Source organism: Grampus griseus, assembly GCF_964374135.1.
Source record: "Grampus griseus genome assembly, chromosome: 8".
Taxonomy (NCBI): Eukaryota; Metazoa; Chordata; class Mammalia; order Artiodactyla; family Delphinidae; genus Grampus; species Grampus griseus.
The window spans coordinates 981,886-995,326 of NC_139002.1; the positions used below are offsets into that span (position 1 = coordinate 981,886).

General features: G+C 55.6%; 1 long non-coding RNA gene across 1 annotated transcript; it reads right to left on the bottom strand.

Moving 5' to 3' along the window:
- Positions 1–987: 987 nt before the first annotated feature.
- LOC309826322 lies at positions 988–3,513 on the bottom strand. Its single transcript, XR_014297094.1, has 3 exons — positions 3,470–3,513; positions 1,900–2,144; positions 988–1,064 (listed from the first exon to the last, which is right to left on the bottom strand). It is a non-coding gene; the product is annotated as an uncharacterized lncRNA (long non-coding RNA).
- Between the last annotated feature and the right edge of the window lie 9,928 nt (positions 3,514–13,441).

The following is a 13,441-nucleotide window of genomic DNA, read 5'->3' on the forward strand; positions in this document are numbered from 1 at the left end:
GGGCCGGGCCTGCGGGGGGAGGGGAGGCCTGGTCCTGGTTCTGAGCCGAGAGCCAAGCGGGGCCTCCCTGCCTCTCTGCCAGGCCGGCGCACACCCGGGCCCGGGGCCCCAGTCCCTCCTCCCAGACCCCTCACTTCTGTACCGGGGGCCCTGGATCAAGGAACCGGGAACCGGAACACACAGACTGTCGTCCCCCTGAACTGGTGGGCATCCTGTGATCCTCCTGGGCGTGTCTGCTTCCTTGAAAGGACCTCGTCACCCGTCACCTGACCGGGCTCTTCCCTTTTCACTCTCTTCCCACAAAGCTTGACTTGGTTGGACTCAACTGTCTGAATGCACGTTGCAGCACAGGCCTTGCAGCAGACTCTTGTCCTGAGCAAACGTCCGGTTGGCGCCTCTGTTGACCCCCCGATGCTGTGACCCGTGAGAGCCCCACCCAGCGAGGAGCTAGAAGGGCAGGAGGGGCTTGGAGCACCTAGGCCTGGAACACAGTTCCCGGGGCCGCAGGGTCCAGAAGGAGGCGGGTCCATCCCCACCAGCCTCTCGGGATGAAAGGACCATCCTGGCTGTGAAAGCAGCCCTGGTCATCCAGAGGACTTCTTGTTTGGGGACCAGAACACCTGTGTTCATCTCACAGAGGCAAGACGTCTCCGGGGAGGCCTGATCGCCTGCTACAGACGCTCACCTTGGATCCTCGCCTTGGAGGGATATTCTTCTCCACCCGGTCCCAGGCCCCAGAGCCTCCACATTTCAAAAGCCTTAGGAGTTTCCTTCTTAAACCTCCTTGAATCTGAGAGCAAAAAAAGAAATTCCAGGGGGCTTCCCTGGTGGCGCAGTGGTTGAGAGTCCACAATGCAGGGAACATGGGTTCGTGCCCTGGTCCGGGAAGATTCCACATGCCGCGGAGCGGCTGGGCCCGTGAGCCATGGCCGCTGAGCCTGCGCATCCGGAGCCTGTGCTCCGCAACGGGAGAGGCCGCAACAGTGAGAGGCCCGTGTACCGCAAAAAAAAAAAAAAAAAAAAAAAAAGCAAAAGAAAAAAGGAATTCCAGTGATCTGTGGAGCCTGTGGGAGAGAGATTGAGAACATAATGGTGAGGTTTCAGCGCATGGGAGATGATCCAAAGTGCCTGGCAGGGGACAGGATCTTCAAGTCTTACGGTTGTGCGTGTTTGTTATTTTTCAAAATTTCACCTGGTATATAACTAGAGAAAAGTTTAAATTGCAACAACAAAAATATAGGTTAAAGAGATAACAAAAATAACCTTCTATAGTTTGGGAAGTTTCCTACTGGGAGATCATCTGTAAAAATAGAAAAAGGTAATTTTCCTGGAGTAGGAGGGCTGCGTGAGCGTGTACTGTCCACACTTACGCTCAGGATTCCAGAAGCAAAGGAAAAACAGGCAGAAGAAGCGGAATGATTGCACTGTTTACACATTTTATTCTAGTTTATTCAGATAAGTTCTCAACTTTGCCTCTGCAAAAGTACTTGCAGTGATTTATAGGTTAAAGGCAATTTCTAACTCGGACTTACATTGGAGCGAAAGATGCAAGCGTTGGGTCTTCCAAACGGATCCAAGACTTGGGCCTCCTCTCGGGGTAGAGAAGGGCCCGTCTCCTCCCCGTGGGCCTCATCCCGACGGGCTTGGTCCGCTCACAGCCGGGGGCAGGGAGCCCTAGCCCAGCGATTGCCCCCCTGCTACTGATCTTTCTTCTAGGACCCGAGTGGCAGGACGGGGACTCATGCTAAACTCATCCGTAGTTTCTATGGAAACCATGGGCTCTCTGGCAGATTCCCCAGCAGCTCTGGGGCCAAGGAGTCTCCACAGAATTGATCTTTCATGCCTTAGAACCTGCCCTGGGTGCAGAGAGGTCCCTGACGGTTTCGTGGGTGACCATACCTTCCGCTCCGTAAACCAGGACACACAGGGCACCCTGGCTCATCTGCAGCACCAGCTACGGGAGAGCGAGCATAGGATGCGCCTCCTCCAGCCAGAGATTTAGGTCACTTCGCTGTTCCCTCCTGAAGGCGTCTAGTGGTCCTCACAGGGTGACAGCCACCTCAATGGGCAGGATGGCGGATAACCAGGATGGAAGATTCTGGGCCACCCGGCTGGGATGGAAGCTTTGAAATCTCCTGGAGAGTCTGTGCTGGGTCACAAGAGAGCCGGGTGTTCAGATCAGGGGATTAGACGTGCCAGGTGGGGAAGACACCCAGGCCGCTGTGATCGGCATCACAGCAGGAACTGGAGGGGGGCCCCGGAAGTGACTTTGGTTCCTGTGCCCTTGAGGTGACATTTTAGCTGAAATGGCACATACGGAAGCAAGTGATTTTTTTTTTTTTTTCACATGCCGGGGTCCTGCCCTCACACAAGTAAAGCTGACGTGATACAAGGGACATTCTGGACCATGAAAAGCCTTCAGGTGCCACACAGCCCACGCCTCTTCCAGGAAGAACTAGAAACACAGCCCAAAATCCTGTGTTTTTAAATCAGTTCAGTGAGGCAAATCCAAACCTGACCCACCTTCGATGGACACAATCTTCATTTCAATACCATTTCCAATGATCTAGTCCAGTGGTTTTCACACTGGATGCAGCATAATCACCTATGGATTTTCACACTGGATGCAGCATAATCACCTATGGATTTTTTTAAACAGTCTTGTGAATTACACTTCATATCTTCTGATTAGAATTTTCCAGGATAAGGCCTGGATAGAAACACATAAATCTCCTCCAATGACCCTGAGGCCCAGCTGCGATGGAGAGTCACTGATCTCACCTGAACCTGCCCTCAGCAAAGCCCCGTGGGACTCCAGTGTGTCCTTGGTGGACTCAGATCCCTGACATAATGGCTCTGATGTTGTCACGTGGACCTGTCCCCTCAGCTGCCCCACAGTGGGCGGTGCGGGCTTGGGGGTCTACAGGAGGCGGCTCAGCGGCCAGAAGGAGGGGCCTGAGGAGCCCAGGAGACATAAGGAGAAGCACGTGGGATGATGCTGTCTTGTGGGCTATATTTTGCATTCTTCAACTCATTTCTTATTTTAAACGCACCCTTTCGAGGCAGTGTTGGATTGAGCTGATTTGACAAATGTAGCCAAAAAGCCCATTTGAGTTCAGGGTTACACACTCGACAGGCAGGGGAAGATCCTGCGTTTAGAGCAAGGACACTGGCCCCCACCTGCAAGCACCATGCACGGTCATGGTCACCAATTCCATCTGAGGTCAGGCCTGGGGATGCAGGGGAAGGAGGAGGGGTTTCTTGTCCTCCAGCTTGAGCTTCACAAGGCAGGAGCCAGCATCCCCTCCACAGATGTGTTTGGAAGCAGGTGGAGGCCTGGAGGGCGCCACGGAGTGAGCAGGGGCGGAGGAGACCCCTCCTCCCACCCTCCACCCCCACGCTCGCCTCTGAGCCGGGAAGGGGTCTTCTGGAGGGGACCCTGCGCTGTGACCCCCAGGGCTGCTCCCACCTGTTCCCGGGAACCTTCCCTCTTCAATCCATGGAGGAGCATGTGCGTGGGTGGGTCCAGGTCCCCGTGCACAGTCTCGGTGATGCGACCTTGGTGCAGACGTGATGTGACCACTGCAGGGGGAACAGAGAGAGTGAGGCTCTGGGTGCGTTTCCTGCCTCTAGCCCCTCGGGCCAGGATCCACGGGCAAGAAGGTGCCGTCCTGGACCCTGACTGCGTCTGGGTGACCAAGGACCAAACTGCCCCCCTCAGGGCCGGGGGGAGGAGTGAGCCTCCGCACACTTCAGAGCCACAGAACCCCAGGCTGGCCCACCGCTGCCTACACCTCACCACCCTGTCCTCTCCACGGGGCGGGAGGTTGGGATGGAGGAGAGACAGAGGCAGGGGAAGCTGGCCTGGTGACAGCTGCAGAGAAGCAGCCCCAGGGCGCAGAAGAGGCGCCGCCCAGCACACGGGCCGAGGGTGACGCCTGGGCTCACACCGCTCACCTCGAGAGCCCCCGACCTCCCCACCCGGCTAGAGGCAGGGACCCCAGCCGTGGGAGGGTGTGGACGCCTTCTGTGCTCAGTCACTGCCCACACGGGCCCCGCACCGCACACCCCTCAGGACTTTAGCTGTGAGAACGCTTTGCAGTGAAAACTGCCATTTCTCCCAAAAGGTCTGGAAAAGTCTGGGCAGAGCCGAGTTAGTAAACAGCAACTTCATATCAATTCTGAAGCGGCTGGAAGGGCAAGAGAGAGAAGGGGGATAAGGGATTTGTTGAAAGTCTGAAGCTTTTCCTGAAACTACCACGCCCGCTGAGCGTCTCCCCAAGTCGCCCTCCTCCCCCTCACCCCCGGCGTTAACTGCCGTGTCCTTTGGCTCCAGGGCTCCAGCTGCAGACGCACTGTTTATGCCTTTTCTTAACCTGACTGTTGAGAAGAGACTTCACCCCATAGCCGAGCCTGAGACTCTGGGCGGCTGGGGGGCATCGTCTCCAGACCTACCGTCCTGCAGGCTCACTCACTCCCGGAGCCTTGCCCGCGACAGGACCACATCACAGCTGCCAGCTCGCTCTCCTTTACATCTCTTTTCTGCCTCACTCCCCACCCTGGGCTCTTCCCCCAGGAAGCGGAGGAAGCGCGGGCCCAGACCCCGCCCACGGTGAGCCGGCAGGGGGCGGGGCCAGCCCAGAGAGTTCAAGTGAGGCCAGACGAAGCCAGGGCCCTGCGGTGGCCACTGGTCCGGAAGAAGACAGAAGCCGGGAGCTGGCCCGCTCTTTCTTCTCCCCGCACAGGAACTTCTCCGGCTTTAGCTGGTTTTCAGCCGCGATGTCCGCCCTGCGAGTCGCTGACAGGGAGGCCGGCTCGGCCCTGGATCGGAAGGACCACAAGGGCTCTGCCTCTCCCACTCCAACGTCCTCAGCTGTCAGGCCCCGTTAAGTTTTAATTTAATCGTCGCCGCTCTGTGCCGGAATTGTGTTTTATGAGCACATTGCCCCAAGTTGAAGGCTTGTACAACGGAGGCTTTAGAAATAAAAATAAAAGGATACTCAGATCCAGTGCTATTTTCACATGGGTAACGGGTTCACCGGCGGCCGTTTGCACCGAGCCCCTCATTCGCTCTGGAGGCTGAGCCGGGGCTGAGGGAGGAGCCCCCGCCCTGGGGGCTGCCCGGGAAAGCCGGGGAGCTGCCTTCCCGAAGGTGGTCAGCGTTTCTGAGCGGTCAGTGCAGCTCCTGAGGGGCTGGCCCTCGGTCCCCTGCCTGCTCCCCATGCCTCGTTCCCACAAGAGGGGAAACGTAATTACTGGCATCTCGTACCAGCCAATGGGGACTCTTGTATTGGGGTGTCCTGATGGAGACATAGTTTTACAGACTGTTTCATAAGTAACTACTAAGAGCCAATTAGATACAAAGAGACAAAGATGCCAAGAGGTGCATCAAGAGATCTAAGACCTGGAAAGGGTGAAGCAGGAGGGGGACAGAGGGGGATAGGGGAACAGGGCCAGCGCCGGGGACACAGGACACTGGACAGAGGGCCCTGGGGTGCTGCGACCAGGTCCCATGCCCCAGCTCCTCCACGAGGTGGCCTCGGGGGGAGCAGCACAGAGGGTCCTGATTCAGGGCAGGTGCTCGTAAAAGTGGGGAGCTAGTTCACGGGTGGGTCAGCTTTGTCACCACATGCTGAAGTCCCAAGGCCTGTGTGAACAGCCAGGAGAGGGAGCAGGTCCCCTGCTGGAACTCAGGGACGAGTGGCCCTGTGGGGAGGGGCGGGGGCCTGAGCAGCGGAGTCGGGGAGACCCAGCCAGGCCAAGTGTGACTCACCGGCAGCAGCTCAGGAGGGAGATGGCATTTTCCCCGAAGCTTTGAGACCCCCGCCTTCTCTCTCAACTGCATCGCTGAGAGGGTTAAACGTGGGAAAACTCGGAGAAGACTGCTGGCTTCTGGACGAGGAGGGAAATCGAGGGAACGTTGCTTCCAGTGGCGAAGGGGCCGCTGGGGTGCAGGGGTGGAGTCAAAGGTCAAAACCAAGACGCTGAAGTCCAGGAGCACGAGTGCTGGGCTGCTTCTGCCGCGGGACCCTCTTCTGCCTGCCCTGTGCCCTGGGGAGGGTGGGGAGCGTGGAGGCCAAGGGCAGAAGGAGGACGGGAGCTCAGCAAAGGAGCTGAAAGCAGAGCTCCTCTCCTGGGCTCTGCTTTCTGTCAAAAAGGGTGCTGTAATCTCTACAGATCTGCAGAGAGCAGAGCCAAGACAGAACCCGCGACAGACGAGTCCGGGAACCACCTGGCGCCACTCAGAATTGTGACAGTATATTTGCTGTACTGCTTATTCACACTTGCATGTAAGAACCATTTTATACACTTTTTTAAAGTGTTCGGGAGAGTCTTGTCCCCAGACCCTAAGCTCCACTCACTCCTCTTCCCAAACACACACACACAGACACATACACAGAGACAGGCACACAAACAGATACACATGCACAGACATACATATACAGACACACACAGACACACAGAGATACACACACAGACACACACAGACACATACAGAGACACACACATACACATACACACACACACAGGCACGCACACAGAGACACAGAGACACATACACACACACCCTCCTGTGGGAGTTCAGAAAAAGGAGAGATTGCTTCTCTAGAGGAGCAGGTGTTTGGCTGGGGCTGGAAGGTGGATTTCGATGCACAGACATGGGGATGAACAGGCCAGGGCTGAGGGTGGAGGAACGTGACACGTGCTGCTCTATAGACGCTGATGGCAGTGGCAGCACCATGAGTAATGGCTCTCAGATGCTGGGTGGGGTCCCCGCTCCTCCTGCAGGGGTGGCTTAAGCTCCCAGCTTTCTCGTGTGGTGGAGGGAGAGCCGCGTCCTCTCTGTGCGGAGACACCCCTGACCTCCATCAAGAGGGAGGGTGAACATCTCCCAGAAAACAAACTGCATTCCCGTTTCCTGCCATGCTTTAGCTTGTAGAAGTCTTTACGCCAAAAGTGGGTCCAGCAGCAGTAAGTACACGTGGTGCACACGCGGGGTGAGGCGGGTGTTTGCACAGCAGCTCACGCCTGGTCTTTGCTCACTTGTCCTCTGTGCTTGCGTCTTCTCCCACACAATTTACACTTTAAGTCGTTGAGCCGCTTGCATCTTTATAAGCTGCCTTAAATCCTTCCTTAAATAAGTTAGGGTATAATAACCACATCGATGTGGTGGCCAGGCTGCTGGGGAAGCAGTGGGACTCATAATGGGTTTTGACCTCGTTGACAAGTTTGTTAACGCTGCCAGGTACCGTGTGGATCCCTCTCTGCAGTGGAGGACAAACCAGTAATTGCTGGTGATTAACATTTGTCGCCAAGGAACTGTGCGTGGCCTTTTCTTATGTTATCTCACCATCCCCCCAGCAACCCTGGTGGTACCCGGTCCCTGCGCTATAAACGAGAGCACTGCCGTGAGTGATAGGGAGCTGAAGCCGTACCTATATAATCTGGTCCAAACAGTGGCTTTGGAGTCACAGAAACCGGGGTCCGGAGCCTAGCTCTTCTGCCGACCAGCCTGATGAGCTTTCCTCCAGGAATCTCTGTGGGACTCAGTCTCCTGATTCGAAAAATAAGGCTGTTGCCTGACTACTTTAAAGGAGTGTGGTGAGGGGGTTAAGGAAGTGAACCAACTCAAATGTGGAGTTCTTTCTCTTTCCTCAAGATCAGGTTGATATCGAAAGTACGGTCCGGCTGCTCGCAGCTCTGAAGCCAATAAGGAGGCCAGGTTGCTGGAAAGGAAAGTTTGCTTCATTTTAGATGCCAGCAACCTGGGGTGAGCGGGCAGACTCCTGTCCAAAGGCCAACTACCAACACCACCACCCCACCCCGACAATCAGGGTGCAAGAGCTTTTATAGGCAGAGGGAAGGGGCTACATGCAGAAACTGCACCACCAGCTCTGACAGTCATCTTGAAGTTGGTCATGCAGTGGTCTGATCAGCGTCATCTTAATAGTTTTGTTTTTTAAATTTATTTATTTATTTATTTTTGGCTGTGTTGGGTCTTCGTTGCTGTACATGGGCTTCTTATTGTGGTGGTTTCTTTTGTTGCAGAGCACGGGCTCTAGGTGCACGGGCTTCAGTAGTTGTGGCACACGGGGTCAGTAGTTGTGGCTCACGGGCTCTAGAGCGCAGGCTCAGTAGTTGTGGTGCACGGGCTTAGTTGCTACACGGCATGTGGGATCTTCCCAGACTAGGGATTGAACCCATGTCCCCTGCATTGCCAGGTGGATTCTTAACCACTGAGCCACCAGGGAAGTCCCATCTTAATTGTTTTAAGTACAATTAATCTTCAGTTCCAGGGTCAGTTTGTTCCCATTTTCTTGAGGCCAGTTCTCAGAATTGTGGCAGCCTATGTCGTGGCTACAGTCTGGTCATGATGTAGGTAACTTCTTCCACCTGGTGGGGGTTTTGGACAGCTCACAGGATGTGGCTCAGAATATTATCTGTAGCCCTGAGGAGGAACTAAAGACCCTTGTCTTTCATGATTAAACTATTATTACTTTGTCCTGTTTGGCTGTTTTCCTTTGCTTCTGCATTTTCTCCTTCTCTGATTAAACAGATTCTTTGACCAAAGTTTTTCTACAGACAAAAGGCAGGTTGAGGGCTTCCCTGGTGGCACAGTGGTTGAGAGTCCGCCTGCTGATGCAGGGGATGTGGGTTCGTGCCCTGGTCCGGGAAGATCCCACATGCCCCGGAGCGGCTGGGCCCGTGAGCCATGGCCACTGAACCTGCGCGCCTGGAGCCTGTGCTCCGCAGCGGGAGAGGCCACAACAGTGAGAGGCCCGCGTACTGCAAAAAGAAAAAGAAAAAAAAAAAAAAAAGGCAGGTTGAGCACATGGTGGGGGAAGGACCACAGGTCCTGCTCCATTTCCAGGTCGCTGAGTGATGTTGTCGGGATGTGAATCCACTTTGCTTCCAGCCCATCTTTCCTGGATTCCAGGACCTCGGGAATCTCACCAGGATCACAAACTCCAAGTGCGAGCTCTTCCGAGTGGTTGATCCACTTCGCGCAGGTATTTTTGGAGCACGTGCCACGTGACAAGCAGGGCCACAAAGAGCAGAGTAGGGATGCAACCTGAATCTGGACGCCATCCTGGGCTGCTTCTCTCTTCACGACCCCAGAAACACAGGGCTTCACAGGAAGAGTTTAGGGAGAGCGGGACTTGGTACCCTCAGGTTATTCCCTCCCTCCTAGGCTTCTCCCATCTCATCATTAACCCCTCGTGGACACGCCCCTTCCTCCTACAAGCCCCTGTCACCTCCTCACTCCTGGGAGGTTCGTTTGTACCTCTGTCCCCCAGGGGAGGCTCTAGGAGTCACCCATCGCCTCGTTTGATGCAGTAGATGGATGGAAACTGCTCTGCCTCTCGGACAGCGGGCGTCTGGCCAACCTGAAGCATCAGAAGGGAGGAGAGGGAACACCAGCTGTTCTGACAAAGCACCTTCACCCGAAGGATGTCCTGGCAGAGTCTGGCCCTCAGGGACACAGCACACCAGGCCGGCCATGATGACGGGGTCAGCCTGGGTGCTGGGGAGCATCTGAATCCCTGGAGCCTGGAGTCCAGTGGTTCCTGCATCACCTTTAGCATCTCCCAGTTGCTGGGAGTGGCTGTGACCAACTAGGGCAGGGTGGAGATCGGGGCGTCAAAGTATGAAATGTCGTTAGAGTGTTTCTCTCACATGCCATCCATGCACTGCGCAGTCTGTGCATCTCCCACTCCCACCCCACGTCTGTGCACCTGCTTCCAGGACTCACTCCTGGAAAGGCCTCCTGTAGTGAACAGAATGCAAAGGGGAAGGTTCAGAGACAGCAACTCCTTTTCCTGCAAAAGGGCTGGAGAGAGCATAATTCAGCTGAAGATAGACCCAGTGTGTGCATGTGTGTGTGCGTGTGCGCGGGTGTGTGCGCACAGGTGTGTATTGTGTGTGGGTGTGTGCGTGCACGTGTGCCTGTGTGCATGTGTGTGCGTGTGTATGTGCGTGTGTGTATGAATGTGTGTGGGTATCGAGTGCGGGGGGTGTGCACGTGGAGGGGACGGCGGGAGGGCCACTGCGCTCTGAACCCTGTGGACATTGGTGGAGTGCCCGCATCCGTGGACCTGGAAGCAGCCCATCACCCCTCACGGGGCTGAGCATCCTTGCTCTGCCTGCGTGGGACCTTGGCTGATGCGATGCCCGGAGCTCAGAGAAGGTCAAGGGTGGCCAGGAAACCGGATGAATCCACAGAGCAGGGCCAGGGGCAGCTTTAGAGGGTGTGATTCTCAGTCACCGTGTGAGGACCTTGGAACAGGAAGCCGAGCTCTCGTTCCCCCTCAAAGGAGCCCCCTCGGTCTCCAAGCAGAGAAGACAGACCATAAGCTGTGCCAGCCGCGCCCTGAAGCAGGTGCGAGAGGGGGACCCTTAAATGCAGGTGGGAAGGTGCAGAGGGAGGGACCAGTGATCCGAGTCAGGGTGGGAGACGGGGAAGGTGACTTCGGGGCAGCCTGAGCGGCTCCAGACAAAACCAGACACGTCTGCGGGGCCCAAAGAGGAGAAGAATAAATGCCTGATTTAAAGTTTTCACTTTAGTGTCCAGGCCACGACGGTCACCTGAAGGGGCCTCGGCTCTGAAAAGCTCTTCGGCAGGAGTCGCTTCAAGGTCACTGTGGGCTCAACCCCGAAGAGACCCGTTTACAGGGGCGGGGTCTGACTCCCCCAGCCCCCCGCATCCGCCTTGCCCACCCCGGGGCTGGGGGCGAGGCTGCCGCTGAGGGGCTGCTTTCAATGCAGAGCCTGTGACTGCAGGGCGGGGGCGAGGGCGGAGAAGGCCCTGGGAGCGGTCGGGGAACCGGGAGAAGCGCCCATGGGTATGATTTCAGGGTCAGTTTCCTCCCATGAGTAGGTTCTACCTCAGCGCCCTTAGGATAATATTGCTGCTCTTTCTGAGTTAGTGCCGCCTCGGCCTCATTTGCCTCGTTCTGTGAGCGCCACCACTTCTGTGCTGAGAAATTGCTCTGTCACTGTAGGGCGTTTGGGGAGGAATCGGCGCGAAGCCGCTTGGCAGGGTCAGGTGGAAGCGCCTGGTTCCCTCCCCCACCTTCGTGGGACCCACCCCGCGCAGGGGCGCTGTAGGACGCAGACGTGCTGCCAGCTCACCTCGGACGGGTGTGTTGCGAGCGGTCAGCTTCAAATAAAACAAGCGCAGTGATCTCGGGCCGGCAGAGAGATGCGCAGGGGCCCACAGCTGCGGGCGGCTTCGCTGTGTACTCGGGAGCCCCCCAGAAAGCCACAGTTCCAAAGAAAGAGCTCAGGTTTCGTGTCAGGTGTCAGAAAAATAAATGAGTTCAAATCCCACTTCTGAGGTGTGAAACTAATCCTGTTTCCTTAGTCTCAGAGCTGGGGGGCAGGGGGATAATTTCTGTCCCCTTTGCTTTGCAGAATTGTTGTTAAGGATCAACTGAGAGAATGCAGGGCGTAGGGAATCGCAAATTCTAGAATAAGAAATATTGGTTATCAGGGAGCAGAATAGTGCAGTGATTTTGAGCATAAATGTTGGGGGTAAGCTGTCTGGTTTGAATCCTAGGTCTACCGCTGGTTAGCTGTGTGACCTTGGGTGAGTTGCTTAACGTCTCTGTGCCTTGGTTTTCTAACATGTAAAATGCAGATTAATGGTACTAGTATAAAAGACTTCATAAGGATAGGTGCATGATACATGTAGTGCCTGACTCACGCTGAGTGATTCCTGCGTGTTTGCCATCACTGTCCTATCGTTTTTACCATCCTGGTCCAGGAGAGAGCACTTCCCATGTCTCATCCTTGGGTAGTTTATAGTCCCAAAGCCTCCACGGATGTAGGGTCCTGCCACTTTCCTTCCTGGAGTGCTGGTGGCCCGAAGATGCTGGCATTGGAAGGGACAGTAGTGACCACCTATTCTGTGCCAGGCTCTGTACTAGGTCTTAAATAGGGGTGTTAATCCCCACAGCAACACTTTGAGGTCACATGTTATCAACTCCATTTCATAAATTGAGAAACTCTACCCAAAGGATTAAAGTACCTTTCCAAACTGTTAGCAGAGCTGGCTGTGTAACACCCAGGGTCCAGCTGGGAGAACAAACCACGTGAGTTATTTTACCAAAGAGAATTTAAAATGAGAATTTAGCTGAACAGATGATGGCTGTCTTGAAAATGCAAAAAAAAGAAGAAAAGAAAAAGAAAATGGCATTACACTGAGAGGGGCTGCAGGAAGCTGCTTCCATCTCTAGGGCTGGGGGAACAGAGAGAAGACACTGGGGTGATCAGAGCCTAGACGCTCTATCAGAACCACGCCCACCCCCAGACGTTCGTTGTCTGCAGCACTCGTGATGATGCAGTTCGGGCGTTGATTTCCCCAGGAAGCTGCCTGGCCTGAGGGGGCCCGGGACACAGGTTGGGCAGAGGCCACGACAGCCTCCTCACCAGACTCTCCCAGGCCTTGTCTCGTCTGGGGTCCCCCGGGTGAGGTTGCATTCCTCGAGCTCAGAGTTATTCACTGAAAGACTCCGTGTGGATCAGAGATCCTGGAAGGATTCGGGAGGCCCTCAAGGGGACCAAGGGCAGCAGGGAGCCTAGAAGCTGAAGACGAGGCCTCCAGGACACCAGGCACGCAATGCTGTGGCTTCCATAGGGAAATGTCAGGAGGGGAGGCAGGGAGGGAGAGAGGGGACTAGCAGAGGTGCCGAGAGCCCACCTGTAACCATCCTGAGAGACTCTGAACACAGAAGTAGCCGCTGGTAAAGGGCGAGGACTTCCGGATGCGCGTGGGCTGTTGGCTGGACCCACCTGGAAAGTAGCGGGAGCTGCCGGGCAGGTGTTGACATCAGGGAGAAGTGTCACATCCTCCTGTTACCAGTTCCTTCCAGAGGCAGGTGGCCGAGGGTCTATAACCATCTACTCCCTGCCCTGCATCCCCTCTCTAACCTGCAGAAATGCTAGTGACCTTTTCATCGAGGGCTCAGGGCAACCAAGAGACTCCTAGTTTCCTGTTGACGGGTGGCAGAGGCCGGGGGAGATGACTTCACGAGAGCTCTGGTTTGGTTTCGACCTTGAGCAGAGGCTTCAATCCGAGCCGCTCCCAACAACAAGATACTGTGGTTAAGGCTGCTTCCTCCGCATTCTTCCTGGCCACACAGTTAGTCTCACTGATGACACTGGCCTGACCTTGCCCGTGAGTGACGCCCGCCGATGTAAACATCTGCCCAGATTTCACTCCTGTGATGTGGGGCTGAACGATCTTCTCAGATCCTGTAGTCTCTGTCTTCGGAGCGTGATCCTTTCTCTCCCTCCCCAGCTCTGTGCACGGAGCCCTGGTCATCCTCACCCCCTGAGCTCCTGGCTGAATAGAAGCTCTGGGTCCAGACGGCTACTCATAATCACCCATGGAGCCAGAAAGCCCTTGCACTGCTGGGTCCCTATGTGTGGAGGGCTG